This window comes from Tyto alba, unplaced genomic scaffold (genome assembly GCF_018691265.1).
Source record: "Tyto alba isolate M040663 unplaced genomic scaffold, T.alba_DEE_v4.0 Super-Scaffold_38, whole genome shotgun sequence".
Classification (NCBI taxonomy): domain Eukaryota; kingdom Metazoa; phylum Chordata; class Aves; order Strigiformes; family Tytonidae; genus Tyto; species Tyto alba.
This window is the reverse complement of record NW_024881313.1, coordinates 11,298,443-11,320,211: the sequence shown is the minus strand read 5'-3', so window position 1 is coordinate 11,320,211 and position 21,769 is coordinate 11,298,443.

The window sequence follows — 21,769 nt, the reverse complement described above, 5'->3', positions numbered from 1 at the left end:
GAAGATTCTGCAGCTCAGACTAGGATCCTGACTAGCTTTACTGATTTTTCCAGCTTGTACTCTTAAGGTCTCCTTAATCTTATTTAAGTCTACAAAGGACTTATATTTAGCTGAAAACGCGAGGTAGTTTTGTGTAGGAAAATTTCAAGCCCTCTTGCTACACTGTGGTAGAGCAAAACAATTTACTTCTTAGCTTTAAAACTCCTTTGCCTTGTAAAAAAGGTAACTAGCTGCCATCTACTGGCAATTTTAAATTATTTTATTTCTTCAAGTGATTTTAAGGAATTTTGTTTGCTGATATCTTCAGTAAAACTGTAGGTATCTCAGCAGCATAAACTTGAAAAGGATCATGCAATTATATCTTATCATTTACTTTAGGACTGCTGTGAGATCTTTCTGTATTTGAGCTAATACAAAGTCCTATCACAAATATCAACTACAGCCTCCAACTTCCTTTCCAGCTGAAAGCCTGAAGAAATGTTAATTTCCTTAAAAATACAGAAAAAATGTAATGCATCAGTGTACAGTGTGCCCTCTCAAAGGATTCTGAATATCATTCAAAACCAGCCAAACAAAAAGCAAAGGTATTTTGTAGATACTCTTTTGGCTCTGACTGAGCAATTGCAACAATACAAATGTTGCAGGAACATTTACATGTGGAAGTGCTGCAAACTTAGAAATGTTGAAGGAAGAAAGCTTTTTTTCTTTTATTTTGTTTTGGAAATAGTATACTTAGAAGAAGAAAACCAAGGAGAAATTAACATGAAAAGTGTTCAGGTGTCTCTAGGTGATTTGTCACCACTGAATTTTGCTTCCTTCATCGTCTCCATGTAAATCCACTATGTACACAATCATATCACATAGCTAAAGAATAGCTTTTATGATTTTATGATGAAACATCAACAAAGAAAAAAAAAAAAACAGAGCCCTGTTTACTCATCTGAGAACTATAACTCAGTTCAAACTTTGCCTACTCTGCTGGAGTGCTGGCCAAAGTTTCAGCAGTGTAATGAAGTTCTGCAAACAGAGGGAACAGATTTTACAATGAAATACCTGATTGAAACAATGTCATTTCCAACAGCACATAATGACTGCTTCTTAAGGTAAAAGGGCGCTAATAACATATTTATAATGTTATGTGTGTGCTGTGTTCTTATTTATACTTCATTTGCACATAAGCAAATACAGAAAACAATCTATGCATATGTGGTTAAGTAATTGGTCCCAGTTATACAATCCATGCCACTTTAAGAGTGATCATTTCAAGATGTGTGTAACAACTATTAAATTACTCTGTTGACAGACTGCTTGAAAACTGAAATATGAACTGGAAATTAATTTTGCTATCCTGACTCTTCTGTTGTCACTTATGCGACACAAGGTGAATATTCAGGAAATACTGGTGTAAATACTGATGCTGCTTTGTACTCACTTGTTATAGTAAATATGAACCTGCTCAAAGCACAGGGTAGAAAAGCATGAGATCTTACAGGTCATAAAAGTATGTTTAGTAAAAGATAGTTCCATCCCTTATGATAACTGGTGATACAACAGTTCTGTTTTGGTTTGAAATTACTGTTTTCTTTTCCTCAGTTGTATTTTCCTTCTAATACCCTTGTTTTCTAACATGTAAGAGAATCACATTGAACCTGTGGCCTTGTTGCTAGGTTTCAGGCTGCATTTATGCAGTTTACTGAGACACTATTTTTGTTTCTGAATTCTGAATCAAGTCCCAAGGCAACAGTGCCCTGTTTCTTAGCAACACAGATGGGTAGACTGTATATTCCAGCTCTTTTGCACAATGGAAGAATAAACAATTTCCTGAATAAGGGTGTGCTGCAAGTTCATCCCTTTGCTTGACTTCCCTAGAAGAGAGGAAAGAGAAGCTGTCTGTGATAGAACATAAGTTTGTCAGGAGGTCCCTGTTTTTGCAGAGTGGTGAGGGGTATCTCTATCTTTTTGGCTCACTGCATCTCTTTGGGGTCCTTATTCATCACTGTGCATATGGATCTGTAGCTACATCGGATCAGTGAGTTTCAGTTTCTAGGATACAATCATATGCAGGGAAAGTCAATGGTAACAAAGATGGTCAAGGTAGGACGTGTGAAAATACACAGACTTTTTGCTTTGGTGAAATTAATGGAGAATCATAGGATTGTATTACTTTAGAAACTTCCTCTGGATGCAAAACCTTGGTTTTATAAAAAAAAAAAAATGTAAGGCTGGAAAAATAGGTGGAGGTTTGGGATGTAAGGAGGAAATGGGTATTCACTTGACTAGTAAATTAGTGGTGTATGTTACCCAGTGTTTGAAATGGAAGAGAGTTGCCCTTTTGACACAGTCTCTGCAAGGAGTTGCACAGCTTTGAGACTTCTTGGAAATATAGGCAAAATCTGAATTTTGCTGCCTCTAGACTGTGGGACTGACACTGTGATGGAAAGGGAGGAGTGCTAGGAAGAGGAAGGGGGGCAGAGGACACACAGCTCCACAGGGCTGAACCTTTCTTCCCCTGACACCTGTGAAGAGTCAAGTGCATACATAGTCTTTTCATGACAGCAGCAGCATCAGCAGCAATGCAAAGTCTAGGTTATTACAGTTTTGACACAGACTGGAAAAGCAGAAGCACCTTTGCTATTAATTCTGCTGACCTTAGCATCTCCCTATTTTACCTGTACCTAAAAGCTGGCCTGGTGAGTCTGCCAGTACCTCTTTTTAGATGCAAAACAAGAAAAGACTGCTTTAAATGTATAAATTATCAGCTGGCAATTTTTTTCCCCAGTTTGTTAAATGACCAGACAAATACAGCAGCTAGTCATGGTGGGAGAGCTGCCTTCCCTGTAGACTGCACCCCACACACATTTAATAGGAAGCCTGCGCCACCTTAGAGGACGAAAGCAGAGTTCCCACCCAGCCTGCACACCTCCTCACAAGCAGAAATAGGACAAGGCTGTGCTTCAGTGGTTAGATAGCCTGAGAATAATCTGTGGAGTAGGGACTGTGAGTTTTGGCCCCTTCCCAGAGGCTGTCCTGCAGGGGGGCCCTGCTGCTCTGCACTGGGAGTGCCCCATCCAGTGGGGTCCTGGACTGGAAGGAGCCTGCCTTGACAGCACAGCGCAGCTGGGCGTGCCCTGGGAACCAAAATAATCTAAAAAAAGAGAGCACAGAAATGTGACCTTCCAAAATCAGTTTGTGGGAACTTTATCTCCAGTAAACTGCCTACCCAAATCCTCATTCAGAAACACAGTTTTATTGGTAAGGGAACATTTTCATTTGCCCTTATCCTTCAAAGGGCCACTATCTTCTCTTAGAAAAAAAAACATTCTGTCCTCAGAATGAATAAGCTCAAAGACGATAAAGTTGTAGGGTTATAGCTTTACTTCAGGTTTCCTAAGCGTTGAATATTAAAGGAAGTAGGAAAAAATTATTTGTATTGTGTTTGGGCCTGTTGCAATACCCTTACAATCTATGTCTTCCAGATGTTGCAGGACATACAAGGAGCTCTTTAAGGCTACTATTACAGATACAGTGTGAGGAAGGTAACAGAGTCTGGGAGTGTTTTTAAGATAAACAAGAGACAGAACGGAGGTAATGTAGTACCCAGCTGGTGCGCAGAGCTAAATACTTTACTGCCCATTAGGACATTACTGCTGCTTCAGTATCTTTCACCCTGCCCAGAGGCATCCTTGGGTATATGAAAGGTCCTTCCTCTCCCTCTGGGCAAATATGTCAAGCTCGAGTGGCACTGGCTGATGAGATGGCCCATGGCAGGACATAACAGCTGGGCACATATTAGGATAGTAATGGGGCAGCTCCAGTTAATGTTGCGGCCCGGGTGGGCCCAGGAATGTGGAGAAACATGAAAATGCATCAGGGAGGACTGGAGTTTCGACGTCTCCTGGATTTGGGGTTCGTTTTTTCACTCCTACTTGTGCAAAGTGAGGCTAGTGTGCATCCAGAGCTGATGGGCTCTCTCTAGGGTTAGGAGTTTGCTTCTTCAGGTTACTTTGGAGAATTGAGAGAAAGAGGGAAACAGGAAGCAATAGTTCTTCATCTAAGCACAGGTACAAAATAATATTAAAGTATATATTTATCTTCAATGAATGTACTAATTTATACTGACAGGGCTAGCCAGGCTGCAAGTAACAATCAATAATAAAAGTTCTGTTGTATATGTGTGTGTGTTGTTTTTTTTTTTTTTATATTTTTCTTTTTGCCAGGGATTACAGTACCTGAGAAGAAAAAATACATCATCAGGCCATTGTGTTCACCCTCCATCATGACAAGTGACAATTATTATTTGAAAGTCAAACAAGAATTTCTGTGAGCTTTGACTGGGCTTTCTCCTGTCAGCGAACTGTAGTGCAGCAACTCAAAGCCAGTGCAGATGTATGGCTAGAGCGGCCTCCTGATTTTAGCTGCTGGCTCTATAGTTTATCCAGCCCTTCTCAGAAGCCACAAGGAAAGGGAAAACGGGAATTGAAGCCAAAAATGACATCTGAGTCCATAGTCATGCAACAGCTTTGCAGGCTTAGGTCCAGGCTGCTCCTTCCCCTCTCAGAAAATAAAAGGGACTTGCCTTAGCTTGTCACTTGCTTTCCACAGAGCAGCTCTTTATGAGGCCAAAATACTGTTTGTGAAGAATGGGAAATACATGACTAGTGTGTATGAAGACCCGAAACTGCAAGATTATAGTCAGGTAAAGTGTCTGACTCCCACACTTTAAAGCAAAAGCACTGAAATAAAGAGGATGCTTAGGAAACAGTAAGTGAAGCCACTAGATGTCAGTCTCACTAGCCAGAAAAAAAGAAAACCCAGCAGTTAGTACAGCAGTTGGGATCTAACTTTGATAGATAACTCTGTTCTCATCAGGAATTATTTGCCAGAAAGACTTCCATAGGGAAAGCTGGTGAATCCAGGTTTGGGGCTCTATGTTTTAATTTGCTTTGTGGCTGACAAGATGGTTTTCATTTTGGCAAAGCAGATTGAAATGCAAACATCAGGGCTAATCAATTCATCTTTACCTTGCTCTCTGTGACACATCTGCCTGTACTTTCTGCTTTCCCCAGATTAATAGGTAGTAGTTGAATTGCTTGACATGCTGGATGGAAGCATTTTATGGTAAGTTTTCCACTTAGCATCCCTAACTGAGACCAGCATCTCATTGTGCTAGCTGTTGTTCATAACATATGGCAAGACACTGTCCTTTTTTTCACAACAGTTTAAATCCAAATCAAGTACAAAAAAGTACAAAAATTTAAAAATACCAAGATAATACTTGGATCAGTGCATTTCCCCAAAATCAATGAGTTTAACATTAAAACTTCCAAGGAAAAGAAATCTTCAATCTAAATGGGTTTTATTCAGATTTTTAAAATTTTCTTTTGGGGACTCATTTTTTGTTTTTCTTTGTGTTTTTTTTTTTTTGTTGTTGTTGTTGTTTGTTTGTTTGTTTGTTTCTTAAATATTTTTTAAAATCAGATGCCATAAAACCAGAGAGAAGAATCTTCAATGAATTTTTAATTACAAACCTTCCTATCTCCTCTCCTCTGAGCCCTTCAAAGAATCTCACCCAAAGAGCAATTCAGCAGACTTACTATTTCTAAAATAAGAAACAAACCATAGACAATAAACAAAACCCCTTTTGTTATCCAAAGCAAACATTCATATCTGGACATGTAGTTCATTGAAGAACCACATAAATGGCATATAGCCAATGTTACATTTCCATGGAAAACAATATTTTTTTCCTCCTTCTGTCTTCATGAGAGTATAAATCATGCTGTCATTTGTTTGCTAAGCTGCTATATCAGGAATTTAACTTCCCTATTTTCGAGTTTACCTACGGTAATTAAAAGCAAACTTCTAGTTAGCTGCTACGGCCAAAAGAAATTTGTCCCATAATATTCTGTCTGAAGGAAAATTTGCTTTATATCAAGATGATCAAGTTTCCGTAATAGTAATGAAATGCTAATTTATCTTAAAACCTGCTAAACAAAACCTTTCTCTTTAAGTAAATGTGTCTTATTTTTTCTCAAGCCTTGACCAGTAATGTAAATTTTTAAAACTCGTGGAAGGGGAAAAAAGCATGTTCATCTCACAACTCTCATGTTGTGCTTTGTAAGGCCACCACTTTGGAGGGCCTGACTATAGCAAGATAATCTATAGCATATGTATTTTAGGAAATGTTCTCAAGGTTTCTGAACCTTCCCTGTTCCATACCAGCAGAAAACTAATGCTTTAATAATTTCACTGGCTCCAAAAGCTAATTCCAGAAATTCCAGTAACTACATGACCAAGGTATTTAGCTATGAGTGTGAAATAAAATTTCAGGTCCTTGTTACGAATCAGGCACTTTGTTTGGGGGTTTCAGTGTCACCAGTCAGTGTTCTAACCTCAGGACTGATGATCTCTGGTGAAATTCTACCTAAGTGAAACAAGTAACTGTAAGTCAGCATGTCAGGAAAGAAATAAGAAAAAAGCAACATAGAAAGTTGCAACCAAAAATTCCTGATTAAGTTCCCGCTAACAACAAAACATCTTCAGACTTTCCTCAGGACTTTGTCCAGAGGTGGAGGGGTTCTCCACTCTGAGGTCTGGAGGAAATTAGTGCATATTGTATAATTGCTTTTGACATATCATTAACTTTTCAGCCAACTGAAACTTCAGGCTACTTAGTTCTAGCAGGCTGTAGGTTGATCAGTGATATAAATTCAGTAGAACTAAGGACTTGGCTACACAGGGAATTTTACTCTTTTACTTTTTTCCACTAAAATGTTCCCTGGGGAGAACCCTTAATGATATATTGTCAGGATTTAAAAAGAAATCAACAATCTCAGTGCAGGGTCTCTAAATAAAAAATGTACCTAAGAACTAAATGCGCTTGTCCAAAATTCTTACGTATAGACTTGATCTTACACACACAAGGCCCATTTCTGTGATCACTTAGATGGGCAGTCACCATTCAGGCCAATGGGAAATGTTTCATTAAATGGAAAACAGAACTCAGTCAGAAAATTTAGGAAAAGGGGTGTATTAAGAGAAGGGCAACAAGTAAGAAATGCAAATCACCAGTGTATAGTGTTTTCTTTTCCCTGTGGCATTCTTTCCTATACAATTCTGATGTGCATCACGCCCATCAATCCACAGTTAAACATTCATTACCATCAAGTTTTCAACATGCAACTTCACACACCATTTATGTTTCCTCCCTGATTTCACAGGATACTCAACCTGCTGCCTAACCCCATTATTTTGTTTTTATCTTGCTAAGTTAATCAAAGAAACATATCTTCCTATTCATGCAGATGATACTGATACCTCCAGAACATCAGGTTATCAACTTTCTATCTTGTAATTCACAAGAAATCAACTGTTTTATGATATCCATTTCAAACTGTGAAGAGCAGGGGAAATTGCCAGTCAAATCCGTGTACCTAGCAATATAGTCTAATATAAGTGATCTACATGAGGAGGCAAATTGCTTGTCAGGAATGGGCTGATGGAGCATACTCACCCTTTTAGGACACCTTGTCTCAGAAAGATTTTAAGACCAATGTGCTGGTGTCATCTCCTACACTTATCTGACTCTGCAAAATGTGGTTTGATGAAGAGCAGCTCTACCAGCAGCCAAACTCACAATTTCCTCTTGCAGCTGGCAGAAAACATTACCAGTTATTTAAAATCCTATCCACTTTGAATGCAAAATCACTTTCTCTCTCAAACAATGAGAATACATATCTAAAAAATGATATGTCGTTGATATCAAATGACCCCTCTGTTTCAGCCTTGTTTTAGCCCTCTCGTCAGTTCTCCAGCAACAAAAATCTCTTAAGCTCATTATAATGCATTGACTGCAGGGTATGTTAATGATTAATAAATTTACTGAAAAGGTTTGAAAAACAATGCAAATAACTCCAAAGCATGCAACATATTTATTCCAGGAAATTGCACCCTTATGTTTTTACTATCACAGCTCCTTTATCTAGAAGGGTGCTCCATTTCTTTTATTATTCCTCATCTATATTGTAATAGGAGGGCATTGGACTAATTTGAGATCAGAACCATGCTGATAGGAGTTGTGTAAATAAAGAACTTTAAGGTAATGGAAAAGTGTAACTCTTGTCAACTCAACAGCTTGACTTGTTAGCAAGTTATTTAACAATTAATTAAATCTCCTAAATCTTGAATTTTTGGAAAATAAATGTTACCAATATATTTTTTACCTTACCTAAATCCAACATGTTAAGTTTACTCTACAATTAACTTCAGTGTTCTTGACTCTGGGCATGATGGTTTATCTGAAATTACAATGTATTTTCCTTTTCAAATGCAATATGAAGCTAATTTACCAAATTTTGTGACAAGTTACTCCAGAGATCCTTTAAATCTGAAGTTAAAATCACAGCATTTAAACACAGATAAGTCATTGACAACATACACGTTCATTGTATTAAAGAAATTAGGAATCAGTACATGAACAGTTGAGGGCAGGAGTAAGAGCGTAGAACCCCTCCACTGCCATGGAGCTGGCTAAAGTGGCCTCAGTTGAAGCTGACAACCAAACAGCAATGTTTTCCCCTAAATTTCAATATCAGAGAAAGTCTGCTTCCTAGCCCTAAATAACAGACTCATATCACAGAACACACACCAGTTCACTCATGCAGAGACACTCACTTTTAAAGATACTTGATACAAGCAGGATTATTAGCTCAAAAATCTCCTTGCCAATGTAGATTTGCTGATAAGACTGCAATTTCAACCTTGTAATGGTAGTTTATTCCCAGGCAACCGAATCAAGGCCAATGTCTGCTGTCCTCATTGTAGATACAATAGTCCATATCTTCATTCTTACTCCAGTGTATAGTCCATAATGGGCTGTCTGCCCTTTAGTGTTGTTTCTATAACTTCTCCTCTTATAAGGATAGCTTATTTGAAAATAATTAACTACACATTAGTTAAAGTACAGACACATACGTACCATATAGCATAAAACACTACTTTCTTTGTACATTCACAGCAAGGCCATGGACAGAATAAGTTTTTGCATATAATCTTTACCGTATAAATCTGGGTGATCCTTTTTTGGAATCCTATCTGATTAACAACAAACACAGCTTTTCAAATCCTAGAGTCAAGACAGTTTGTCCTATAGCTCATAAATACTGTTTGCTTAATATTTTCATATCCTGGACTTGAACCACTCAAGGGAAAGCAAAAGGACTCTGTTAGGAGATCTCTCACATACAAGCCTTGCAAAAGCCAATCAAATGGGATCCTCAGCTGCTACTACCAAATAACCCCTGGACACCGAAATCTGCTTCATTTACCATTAATCAGATTTAAAGAAAACTTTCTGCTTTTCTCTGCATCAAAAGCTTTTAAAAATTATGATTATTGTTGTTGTTGCTATTAATATTACTTCTGAAGTACATTGATTTCAGAGTGTTTTGCATCACACAATAGCCGAACTTGAGGGGACAGCCAGCATGTCCTAAGGGAAGTGTCACTGTACTGGAGATCTAGGGACATGGACCATTAATTTCCTTTAGCTTTTCAAGAACATAATTCTGTTTCCAGCTCTTGTTGACTTTGATGGAGTCTGGAAAGATAATCTCGGGGAACACGTTCTCATTTCAGCCTTTTGCAGAAAATTATACAGCACTGCACATGACAATTCATTGGTGGGAATTAAGATGTCCATATTAGACTGTTCAAAGACACGGACTGTTTCAGAATATGCAGGTACTGGGTGGATGCTTTGATGTTATATATGTATATGTATACACCAAACACCTAAATATAGAGATCTCCAAAAAGATAATGTCTCTATTTTCATTATAAAACAGCTCCCATTAACATTACTGAAGATTAACAAATAGTAGGTTGAGGGTGAAATAAATTGTTTAGGGAACTGGTGTAGGTGATGACACATTCCGAGTTGTAAACACAACTGCTGAATAGTGGCAAGTTGATATTGCACATTTGTTAAACACGTGCATTGGCTGAACACAAAATGTCTCAAGGCTTTCCAACACGTTGTGCTCTGATTCTAGTCTGAAGCATGTCTGAGAATGAGTTCTCTGATGAACCCGTCAAAGACCATTCTCATGACAGCCACTCCTGTTTCATTTTTTACCTGTGATGTACCTCTCCTTCTCTGCTCTCAAAGGCACAGACAGCAGTGTGGTGCTCACGCTGCACTCTCGGATGGTGTGGAGGAAAAGCTGTGCCAGCTGCAGCAGGGAGAGGCCGGCAGCGATGTGAGTGTTCATTCTGCTAGAGCAGGGACACTGGATCTAGTCTCATCTAGAGGATAAACATAATTTTGCTCTCCTGTGGTCTTAGATGAGAAAGGGTTGATGGGTGCTGGCAGACGCCACAATTCCATTGGTTTGAGAGAGTCAGGAGAACACTGACACGCAATCAAGCTGAATAAGCCCAAGCTCTTCTTTGAGTCCAGAGCAAAAAAAGCAGATAGCTTGGCTGGCCTTTCCTCATGCTGGCTTGCACTAGGGGAAGTGTACTATCAAGTGAGATCCTTGCAGCATCCAGGATGATCCTGGCTTACATGGGCTCATACAGACCATGCAACATTGCCTCAGAGTCTGAGTTTCAGTGTTGATAATCTGAGTGAGATGAAGCAACAAACATGCGCTGGTTGCAACACTGACCTTTGCTGGAATAGCTTGTGCTTCTTGGAAAAATACACTTGTCTGCGCAGAGTCCTTTGCTGCTATACCCAGGATCTATATTTCCACTTGTCAAATTTCTTGAATTAGATTACTCTTAGGGAGTAACCCCCCACTCAAAGCAAGGTCATGGTGTGCATCTTTCTACAGCAGGTGGAAAGTAGGACTGCTTTTTCATGTGTTAAGACACTTTTTTAGCTTCCAACACAACCTCTCCTTCAATGTTCCTGGGATGCTGACACTTCACAGTGCCCTCCAACACAGTCCCCATGCCTAGCTGCCAGAGGCCCAGGAGGAATTCAAAATGTTCATGAAATACACCTTTTCTGCTTCCATCTTGTCTAGAGCAAACTTTTTATGGGGGGAAATCTCAATCTTCTCACTGATGAAACCAGTTTGCTGTAAAACTGCATTTTCTTCCATCATGATTGTTACTAGCCTGATATTACCTTATAGGGTGATGACTGTATTTAAATGACAATGTCTTTCCCTTCACAGGAACCCCAGACTGAACAGCACAGTGCTGAGGAGAAGGCAATGTGATAAGGACTCCACACCATTATCTACATTAATGTACCAACCTTCTGGTGCCAAGAAATGTGTTCATCTGCACATGCTGTGGAGGACACTACTGATCCTGAGCTGTGTCTTGAGTATACCCTGTGAGGTCAGGTATGAGCTCTCTGAGAACCCTGGCCCACTTTAACAAAGGAGGCCTCGATCCTTCAAACAGTCCAAAACCTGGCACAGAGAGCCCCCTTTATCAGTGATGTTCAAATATTTTAGCAAAATATATGGGTTTTACTGTAAATACCAGCATGGAACAGAAACACACTATAGGCATGTTGTCTCATTTATTAGTGAGTATTTGAACTGTTTCCCTTAGGTCCTGATTTCTGAAATAACACGGAAGACAGCACTGTTACCTCTTTCTACTTAGCAGATTCTTCTCTATATAAATCTTTCTGTATTGCTAAAAATTACTTACCGACTCTTCCAATTAATTAATTATTTTCTCTAACCTCAATCATCTGTAGGTAAAAGAAAAAGTGCAGCCCATCACACTCCTCAGAACCAGAGAGGCTGAGTGCCATCATGAGTTTGCTTTGGAAACTCTCTGTCCTTTCCACCCAAGAGCTGGTGATCAGCAGACTGTGCCAAAATGAACCCTCCCACGCTTCCTCTTCCTTTGATAGCAATAGCTGCTTTGCTCTCAATGTTAATTACTACAGGATTGACTGCTAAAAGCTCAACACAGCCTGGTAGTTTCAGTTCCTTTTATAAAGAGTGTGCAGGGGTGTTGAGTGTAACAGGGGGAAGTACTCTTCAGTCATAGTCTACATTGCTGAGGACTTTGAAGACATATCCAGAGCTAGATTTGGACTCAAGTTTCTAGGATCAAACTGTAAACAAGCTGCACAGTAAACTCACCCCAGACAGTGATTTAACGTAAGAAAATTGCATATTGGATTGTTTTGCCCTTTCCAAAAGGCAGTGAGCTACATACCACTGTGGAAAGCTTGGGACACTAGTAAGAATCCCTTAAGCAATGATCTTATAGGTCTGTGTGCACTATTGTGGAGTTTGGCATTTCTCCATAATTTCCCAGATGCAACCCTTAGTGAAAAGAAAAAATGTGTAAGATGTTAAAATTATAAAAGGGCACATTTTTTGTTAGAGAGCTTCCTAACAGTCAGGGAGCAATTGTATTGCATCTCCAGACACTTGTTTGAAATTTGGGGTTCCCTAAATTTGGGTTTGGAAAGAATAAAGTTCTCAGCCTACCTGGGAATACCCTATTTTCTGAATGCCAGGCAAACCCAGCCCAGAAAATGGTGCTTTCTCTGTGCAAGGAAAATGACAGGACAAATTAAATTTCAGAGACTGTTATGATCTGGACCTCTTGTTGGTAGACATCATCATAATATAATAGCATTGTATCTGTGCTAATTATAGATAATGATAAAATTTTAGCTGGGTCTCTCCATAGTGATAAGGGAGACAGTGTAATGAAGTGATGCATGCAGCAGTCCTTCAAAGGAATGCTATTGATTTTGTCCATTTTACAGATGGGAAAAAGGAGGTCACAGAGCAGGTAAATTAATTGTCCCCAAATCATAAGGGAAGAGTTGGTTTCAGGCAAACTCTTGCAGATAAATTGTTTTTTTATGATACATGTGGAGACATTTCCAGTGTTCCTAAGGAAAAGAGGAATGAACTTGTCTTTAACCTTTGAGCATGACACATCATCTTTAAAAATGTAGATGACAGAGGTATATCTTCATTCTGATCCACAAGATGGGGGTAACCTGTTGTGCTTGCTTGCAGTGGGGAGTGAGACACATGGGCATTTCTTGGCTTAGGCAACTTCACTCTTTCATTAGAGGAGCCGGGAAAAAAAATATGGGGGCTGCTCTGCAGTGAGGAGAGTGCAAGTTGCTAGAGCCTGTGAGGTACAAAGGCTATTAAGGAAACAAATGTACCTGCAAAAAATCTATGTATGGATAACGCTCTTTACTGCCCAATATACAGTAAGAGATATCCTAAGAATCTAAACAGATAGTTGTGAACCCGAATTCCTTGAAATCCCTGGCTCAGTGTGCTCACCTACTTTGATATAATTATTATGTATACTATATACCTTTATCATTTACAATATATGCAAGTAAGAGAAAACCACCTGTTCCTGCTAAGAACACTAGGAAGAAGTATTCTTTTTCTCCAACATCACATCCTTGCTAGGAAGCAGCTTAAAGAGCATTACTGCTACTGACAGGACAGATATCTTGCTTCCGAATTCCCAGAGGGGTGTGACACCCAGCTGCAGCCCTTGTGAAAGGCAGACGTAGTGCTGCCAGGCAGCTATCCAGCTAGAAGCCCCCATTACCCTGCCAGGCTTACCAGGACAATGCAGTGCCTTGGTCCGAAGAAGCTGGCGATGCTGCCATACGACCTGGAGATTTAGGTGCTCTCTGGAGAGGAGCTCTGCTCCAGCAGCAGCGTGGACTTGGTGCACTCCAGCACCCAGCAGAGCCCAGCAGGAATGCAGCGTCACCGGCGTGTTGCTGCGTCCCTGCACACCATTGCCCATTTCAATGGTTCACAGGCGCACAGGGAAGCAGCGCTCACCTGAGCAGAGTGCTGTGGCAGCTCTTCACACTGGCCCCAGATTAGCATCTCCTTGTCCCTCTGTTGTGCTTCCGAGTTCTTCCAGAGCCCAATAGGAGCCCAAGGTTCCCTCTCAGAGGTATTTGCGTTCAGGCTGGTCCCAGTCTCCCCTGGCACACTTCACAAAGCTCTTAAACCTCAGAGAAAGCAGAGTGTAGTTTTTGTATCAAGGACTGGCTAAATTGGTGTTCTCATGCCTCAGCAGTTGGAGATACATGCAAAATCTCTTCATCCTTTTTACTCATGCATTCTCATTGTGGGGGCAGAAATGCACTGTAAATCTTGCTGACAGCTATGTCAGCCATTTGGGCACACAGTCAACTGTGGCGTGGACACCTCTTCATCCAGTGTACGGGAAATGACCAGTATCCATTACCAAAAATGTCACTGAACTAAAATCGGTTCCAGACAGTCAGTATTTTTCCATTGGCTCTGGTGTACTTTGAAACAGGCTTATGGAGGTAAATGACTTTGTTTTAGGCAGCACTATTGGATTGTTCCTTTAGAATTGCTTTATAAAAACCTCTACGGCTTATATAAATGCAGAGAGTGAATTGGGATACTTTCTGAAATGCTAAAAGGAAGAAGGTGGCTTACAGGTTAGCTGTAAATACTGTGATCTCATAAATGACCCAAAGAAGCAAATGTTACACTAAAGTTCAGATATGCCACCTACACATACTGACTCCATGAAGACAAATCAGTAGATTCCGTAAATTATTAATGCTGATGTTTTGTGTGTATGTATAGAATTTATCCTACATACCTTTATTATAAAACAAACATAAAGATTTCAAGGTCTCTGTTCAGGATATCCTCCACCCCTACACTCCCCCCATATATTTCAAATTCAATGTTATCTCTAAAGCTGTTGTACTTTGGACTAGATTTAGCCATGTGTCCTGTGATTTCTTGAACTGAGATCTTACTCATGTGAATGATTACTATTCAGATTAAAATCAGTGTTTGAATTATACACAAGACTCCTAATTCTAATCTCTGTCTACACTTCTATAACTTTGTTTATATTTTATTTGCCATTAATTTATGTCCAAGTTCAACTAAAGACACTTCTTTATATCCTCCCTCCATCACAGACCTGTACATTTGAAAAATTAAGCACTTACACATGGAGTACTCAGGTGGTCAGCAAATTTTAGGTATGCTAAATGGTTCCAGGATGACACTGGTTGTGCTGAAAGTGTTAATATCCTTGTCACACTAAGCCTTTGAAATACCAAATTTTATGCCTTTCCTGTGGATCAAAATCATAAAAAGACATGAAACAATCAACCTGACTAACAGTAAACTAACGATCTGAAGCTTAAATAATTATTATTAACTTATTAAGATAATTCTGAGACCTGATTTACAAAAACTGGTAAACACAGCAGATTTGTTTGCAATAAAAAAAATATCACATTGATGGCAATTAAAATTAACATACTGGAAAAAATTTAAAGAATAATTTTCTGCCAGGTACCTCTCTGCTCCATTAAACATTGCTTTGAGCATTGCATTATACTTTCTCATGTTACAGTGATAGCAGTTGGGTAATTTTATTACCTTAATAACATAATTGCAGTTAGCTAACACTATACAGACATGTGCTGTTTAGTTCATATAAGGAAGAAAAATATTAATTTGTTTTAAATAGGGGACTGTTTTTAAAATACATTATCTGCATCCAAAAAGACACATAGGAGAGCTGTGCAATGTTAAATAAATGAAAGCCTAAATAAGTGAAGCCTAAATGAAAGATGTTCTGGGGTGCCTCTTTTCATTTAGATAGGACTAATTAATACCCTGTCTTACTTCACCACCAACTGCTGCAACAGCTCAGGAAGTGCTGGGAATGTTCTGGGTGAATTTTGTGCACACCGTAGCGAAGAGCAACCAGCAGAGAGGTAACCAGAGAGAAGGTGGGTAGGGACCCCTGGGAGACAGCCTCGGAGGAGGCAGCGGGATGCACGCAGCCGGAAAGGCTGCTGTCGCTGCAGGATGCCTGCACATGGTTCTTTTAATAAAGAGCTGGATTAGTTTTAGTACCACGGGATTTCCTCAAGTTACAAACCAACAGGCAGTGCATGAAACATACAAGGTCTGTTCTGTAACTGTTTAAAACATAAAGCTTTATAAACATTGAAGTGCTACTTTTCCTCCACAGAGGCCTTTTCTTAGTTGGAAAAATAAAACAAGGAAGCGCCTGTCATGTAGGCTGTACTAAAATTATACTTAGCACAATAGACTTATCTGTAATAGCATGTTCCTTAACTGACTCTTTACCTATCGTCTTTCACTTTGTAAAGAAAAACAGTTCATTTTCAATTGCATCCTATACACCTGAAGAAGATAGTAACCAAGTAGTAGCGATACTCCTCGAATGTTCATCTCGAGAGATGGATTGGAAAACAGCAATTAGTCTGGCAGTCAGTGGAAAGCCAAAACATCGAGCTATAAACAGATGCATTCCCGTACATGTTTTCCTGAGAGAATAATTGTTCTTGTTGATGGTTATGTGACTTTGAAAGTAAATAACAAACTTTGTTACCAGTGAAAATAACTAGAAACAGAGAAAGTCCAAGGACACAAAAGTGATTTTTCTTTTCCCAACAGAGGAAATTTTCTGCCCTTGCAGAAAAGGCAAGGAAGGAAAGGGAATGTGATGGCCTGGCTTATTTTAAAATAATGTTAATCAATACACAGCCTTCCCTCTGATCATGTCTCTAAAAGCTGGTTGGTGTGCCCTGTATGGAACATGAGCCCAAGCACACAGGGGCCGTGTAATCACATAATGTTGGCTACCTCACATTGAGTAAGGAAAAAATTTGTCTTGAATCCATGAAGAGTTGGACAAAGCCTTAAGTGACTTCCAGATCTGGAATTTTAAGCACACAGTCCACGAGCATAGTGCTGTGTTGCTGTGTCACTGTGTCACTGAAGAAAAAAGAGCATTAAACTTATCAAATTTATTTATTGACTTTATTGATCTGTGGGCATTTTTTTGGTTTGTTGGGTTTTTTTTGTTTGTTTGTTTGTTTCTGTTTGCTTGCTTGTTTGTTTTGTTTGCGGGGGGCACTTTTGTTTGTTTGTTCATTTTTTCTAGCACCACACAGTTTATTGCTGTTTCGCAACACTGTAGGTCCCGTAAGAGTGGACATCCCACAGTCTTTTGTGGTGCTGTCCAAGATTTTATTTTTAGGAGTAGAAACTTGAGAAATGTACTCCCAGAAATCATACATATATAAAGCAAGTAAGGGGAATTGTTGGAATAGAGATAACATTTATGTTTGGCTTCTAGACAGATCTGTCAAGAAGGTTCAGGAGCAGAGCTTGTAAACATGGGAGAGGAGAGTGCCAGAGACCTCAGGGCATTGCACCACGATGGTGGAATGGGATCTACCTTAGCAGGATCAACTGGAGAACCAGGAAAAGAGGTACCTAAACCACTGATTTGGGGGAGAAGCTAAAAGGTGGTTTGTAACTGTTCAGCTGTATTATTCTGACAGGAGTGAATGCTGCAGTTCTGTTTGGCAGCACAAATACATACAGTATTATTGACACAAAGAAAATGAGGGGATGATAAATATTTGAGACATTAGCTCTTTTTTTTTTTACAGTAAGAGGATTCATTTATTCAGGGAACTATGCCTAATGCTAGCTAGGCTTGAGGGTGTGTAAATAATCTATGCAGTTCACTGTCTCACATCAGTTATGCATTTTACCTCACAGTTTATTTTATCTACTATCTGCCCTTTGTCAGTGGGCAAACAAATTGGAAGAGGAATCAAGAGAACAGGCTCTGTAAATATAACACACTTGTGTGCCTGAGAACATGCCTTCTCTAGAATAATAAGCTCCTTAAAACAAGACATTAAGAAAAAGTATTGATTCCCTTAAGAATAATTTTTTCCTTGGAGTCTAGGGCTAAGGGAGTTGCATGATTTGTTAACCAGACTTGAGTTGATATGAAATGTGGGTTCTTCAGACTTTCTCATGAAAAAACTTGTTCCTGATGACTGGCAAAAAAAATAACAAAATATTGATCCATGCCTTTCCTTGTCACTTGGATTCATGAAATCAACTTTGAAATAGATGTTGACAGTACAACTTTTAATGTTGAGACACCTCCATGCTTTCTATGCATAGTGCTAATCAGAAAACAGAAAGCTTGCGTCCTTTTCCAGTAAGTATGTCTCAGATTCTTGAAACAGGAATCAGTCCCAAGCTTTGATTTAAAATAGATCTTTCTGTAGACCTCTTGAGCAACATTAAGACCCCCTCTTGAACATGTGCTGCCAAAAGATAACTATTTTAGAAGATGCCTCCAGCAAGTTTGCGGATCTCAGCAGGATTTTAGAGAATTACTATACTTTCAATATTTCAGAGAAAAGGAAGAAGTTAAATGTGGTGAGCCTGGTGTAGAAACAGATTTATGGATGCCTTTTCTGTCCTTCAGACAGCATTGCGTTTAGATCTGCTAAACTAATGAGCAGATCCCTAATAAATGCTGGTGATCTTAGGAACTACTTACTTAATTTGGGAAGGCTGATCAAGGAAACTCTCCTGCCCTCTTCAAACTGAAGCAATGCTGAGAGTATTAATTTTAAAATGTTGTGACGGGACTCATGTTAGGGATCTTACTGTTTTGTGCTGGTGTAATTAAAATTGGCTAATACATAAAAGCTGACACACAGTAACAAAGTTCATAATTCTCAAATGTGTTATTCGTGGAGAGTTTGAAACCACTTTATCCTTTCATTAGTTGAAGTATAGCAATACACTTGTGCTTTAAGAAAACAAATGGGAGTCATAAATACTCTTCTGTATGAGCTTGGTAAGAACTGGATGTTTCGAACAATCTAGAAAATGTTTATTTTCCCAGGCTGATGTACCAAATTCAAGAAACCTTCAAACAGACTTTTTCCAGAAAGTCAGAAAACAGAATGTCTTCCCCTTCTTTCCCACATTTCCCGTTCCTCCCCCCCTCCGGCTTCTTCGCTTCTTTTCTGTTTCAGATATTTGAGTGATTTAGGTAAGTGTTCAGGGTCAGTGAATTAAAAACTGAAAAAAATATTAGAGGGTGTTTCAAATTTTATGTGAAGGTCAATGAATGTTTTAGAAAAAAAAAATAGTTTTAATACATGGTTTACAAATCCAGAATAAATTCATATATGAGATTTGATAAAAAATGTAAAATTAAGTACTCAGCTCAATACTTGCATAAATCTATTAATGAAGAGCTACTCTATATTTAAAAAGCAGCCATACTGCGATCTGTGTTATTCTGAAAACGTAAAGAAGCTTAAATCCTATTTTTATTCATAGTTAAATTACTCTTACCTTTTGCCTGGAATAGAGAATCTGGCCTACTCCATGGATATCTACCACTGAAATCAGTGAATGAGCTTATTCCTTCTCTGAGAATTCAGAGGCATTACTTGCTTTAGTACTCTGCTGTTCACACTCATTGCCTTTAAACGCATAAAGGCATTGACATATTATCTTCATTCCAGAGAAAAAGCTATGTCAATAGCTTTATTTCAAAATACACCTGCAATTAAAATCTTGGCAAAAATATCTTTTCCTTAGGATCTTAATGTGTCACAAAGATTGTTCTTTTTTATATTAAATTCAGTAATCCTCTCAGATGAATTAGTATCAAGAAATTAATGAAGGAAACATTTACCTTTTGAAGAATGAAATGAAATAAATCAAAGTGAAATCCTACCTCAGTTTAGATAACTATCAGTAATTTTGCTTTTTACTGCTTTTCTACAGATTTGATTGTTTCCCCTTCCACCCTTGTGAATAGGCATCTAGAAGAGCCACTGATTTATGCAGATGGAGAAGGCTGTTTTCCCTTGCTCCTCTCCACTTCCCTGCTTTCCATACCCAATACTTCAGGCACTGCTTCCACAGATCTAAGGATAACTTGTTAGAGAGCTGATCTATGAACTTAATGGATGTTGCATATTTAATTAACGGGTCCAGAAGATGATTTTGCCTTCTTCAAACTGTTGCTGATTTCTTGTGTTTGGGTAAACCACTTTTCTTCAGTTTTGCTTAGATGCTTTTAACTTTAATTACTGCGCTGATGGTAAATGGGAATGTGGCAGTTTTCTTGTCCCTCATTTCCAAGTATTCAAAAATAACTTAAACCATCATCAAAACCTGTATACTGCAACATACAAATAAGAAACTTCAATTATCACTTCTTGACACTAAAAAAGATCATTCTGAAATTATAGTCAGATGAAAATTACAGTATTTTCAAATTCAGAATGGGTAGACACCACTCTTTGACACTTACAGAATTTCCATCTATGCAAACAAATTCTGTAACTACCTCATACATAGCCCTTTTAGGTTATGCATTTGAACTTTACAAAAGAATAAAAGAAAGAAATCAGGGTTTAATTCCCTATTGCCTTCCATCCTCCGTAATGTAAAGCGATGTCACTTCATCTTTTGTATTGTGAAAAAAATCACCAAGCCAACACATTGACACTTCCATTTATGCAAAACAAATGGATGAGCTGGAGCAATCAGCTGATACTGACTTGTGCCTTATGACAAGGTAAAACCATTAGTGCACCACGTGAATGACATGAATGGAACCAACCATTTCTGATGAGGCATCTTACTTCACAGAGCAGTGTGTGGTTGAATCCCAGCAAGACTGTAGAAATTGATAAAAGAGAGTGAAAGAAGTTTTGTAGCAATAAGCAAAGTTATCAAGTGATATAAAGTAACCTTGTTTTAATTAAACTTTCCGAGTAATAATTTCTGACCAATACCTTTGAATCTTCCTTAATAAAGAATGGCCTTTCCATTTTTCTATTTCCAACCAAGATACACTGATTCATTAAAAACTTGAACCTGAACTCTTTGCAAAGAGCTGGAGATTTTCCCCATCAAACTTGAGACCACTATATCTAAATATAAGGAAGCAAACTTAAGGATCAGTGGGATGAATTTGGTGAAACTTACTGAGCCACATATCTGTAGAGAACAGCATGATTTATTCCTATGGTAAACCAAATGAGCGGGAAACATGGACAGGCTGATAAATTATTGGTGTGAATAATGACTGTATTTCTCTGTCTAGATAGCCAGGGTGCGTAAAATGATGAGTCTGAGAATGTTTTTCTGAATCTTGTGTACTTCTATGACCATGCAATGAAGTGCCATGTCACATAAACATAAAGGAGACCTTCTGTCTCGTGGAAGGTAGAAGATTGCTACTGTGGCTTGGGATGAATGTGGAATCAGAATTCTATGATTAAACTTTTATGCTACTCATTGAATTTCAGGGGAAGAACATAAGAAAAATGCAGGGAGCTATAACATACTTAATAATTAACACTTCAGTTCTCACTAGCCTGGTGTCAAAAATGTTTTCCTAGGTTCTTTGACTGAAGCCAACATTCAGATTGCTTCCCTGCATGCCCTACTCAGGCAGCACCATTACTGAAAAATAAATTTGGAGAGTCAGAGCCCCTCAGATACTGGGTGTGCTGTGTCCTTACCTGCCCAGCTGAATGGTGGGTGCCATTGCAGAACCCCTTATTGCCTGTCCAGGGAGCACTGACACTGCCATAGGGAGTGAGAGGGTGTTCACAGAAGCAGAGCAGAGCGTGGGCAGGAGCCAGCCAGTTGCCAAGTGGAGCACATAGCATAGCTGCGATCCCACCCTCTCTATGGCTTGGATACCTGCCTCAAAGCTACACGCTAAGGCCCTTTATTTGTTCTGGATTTGGAGGATTAAAACCAGACTCCTCTCATGAAGGTAAAGGATTACTTTTATGTCAGGGGACTGATTGACATTCTGCTTACCTCTCATCTGGTAGCCTTGTGACTCAAACTTTACCAGTAAGGGGGTGTCCTGGGTTGAGTGAGTGGTGGAGTTT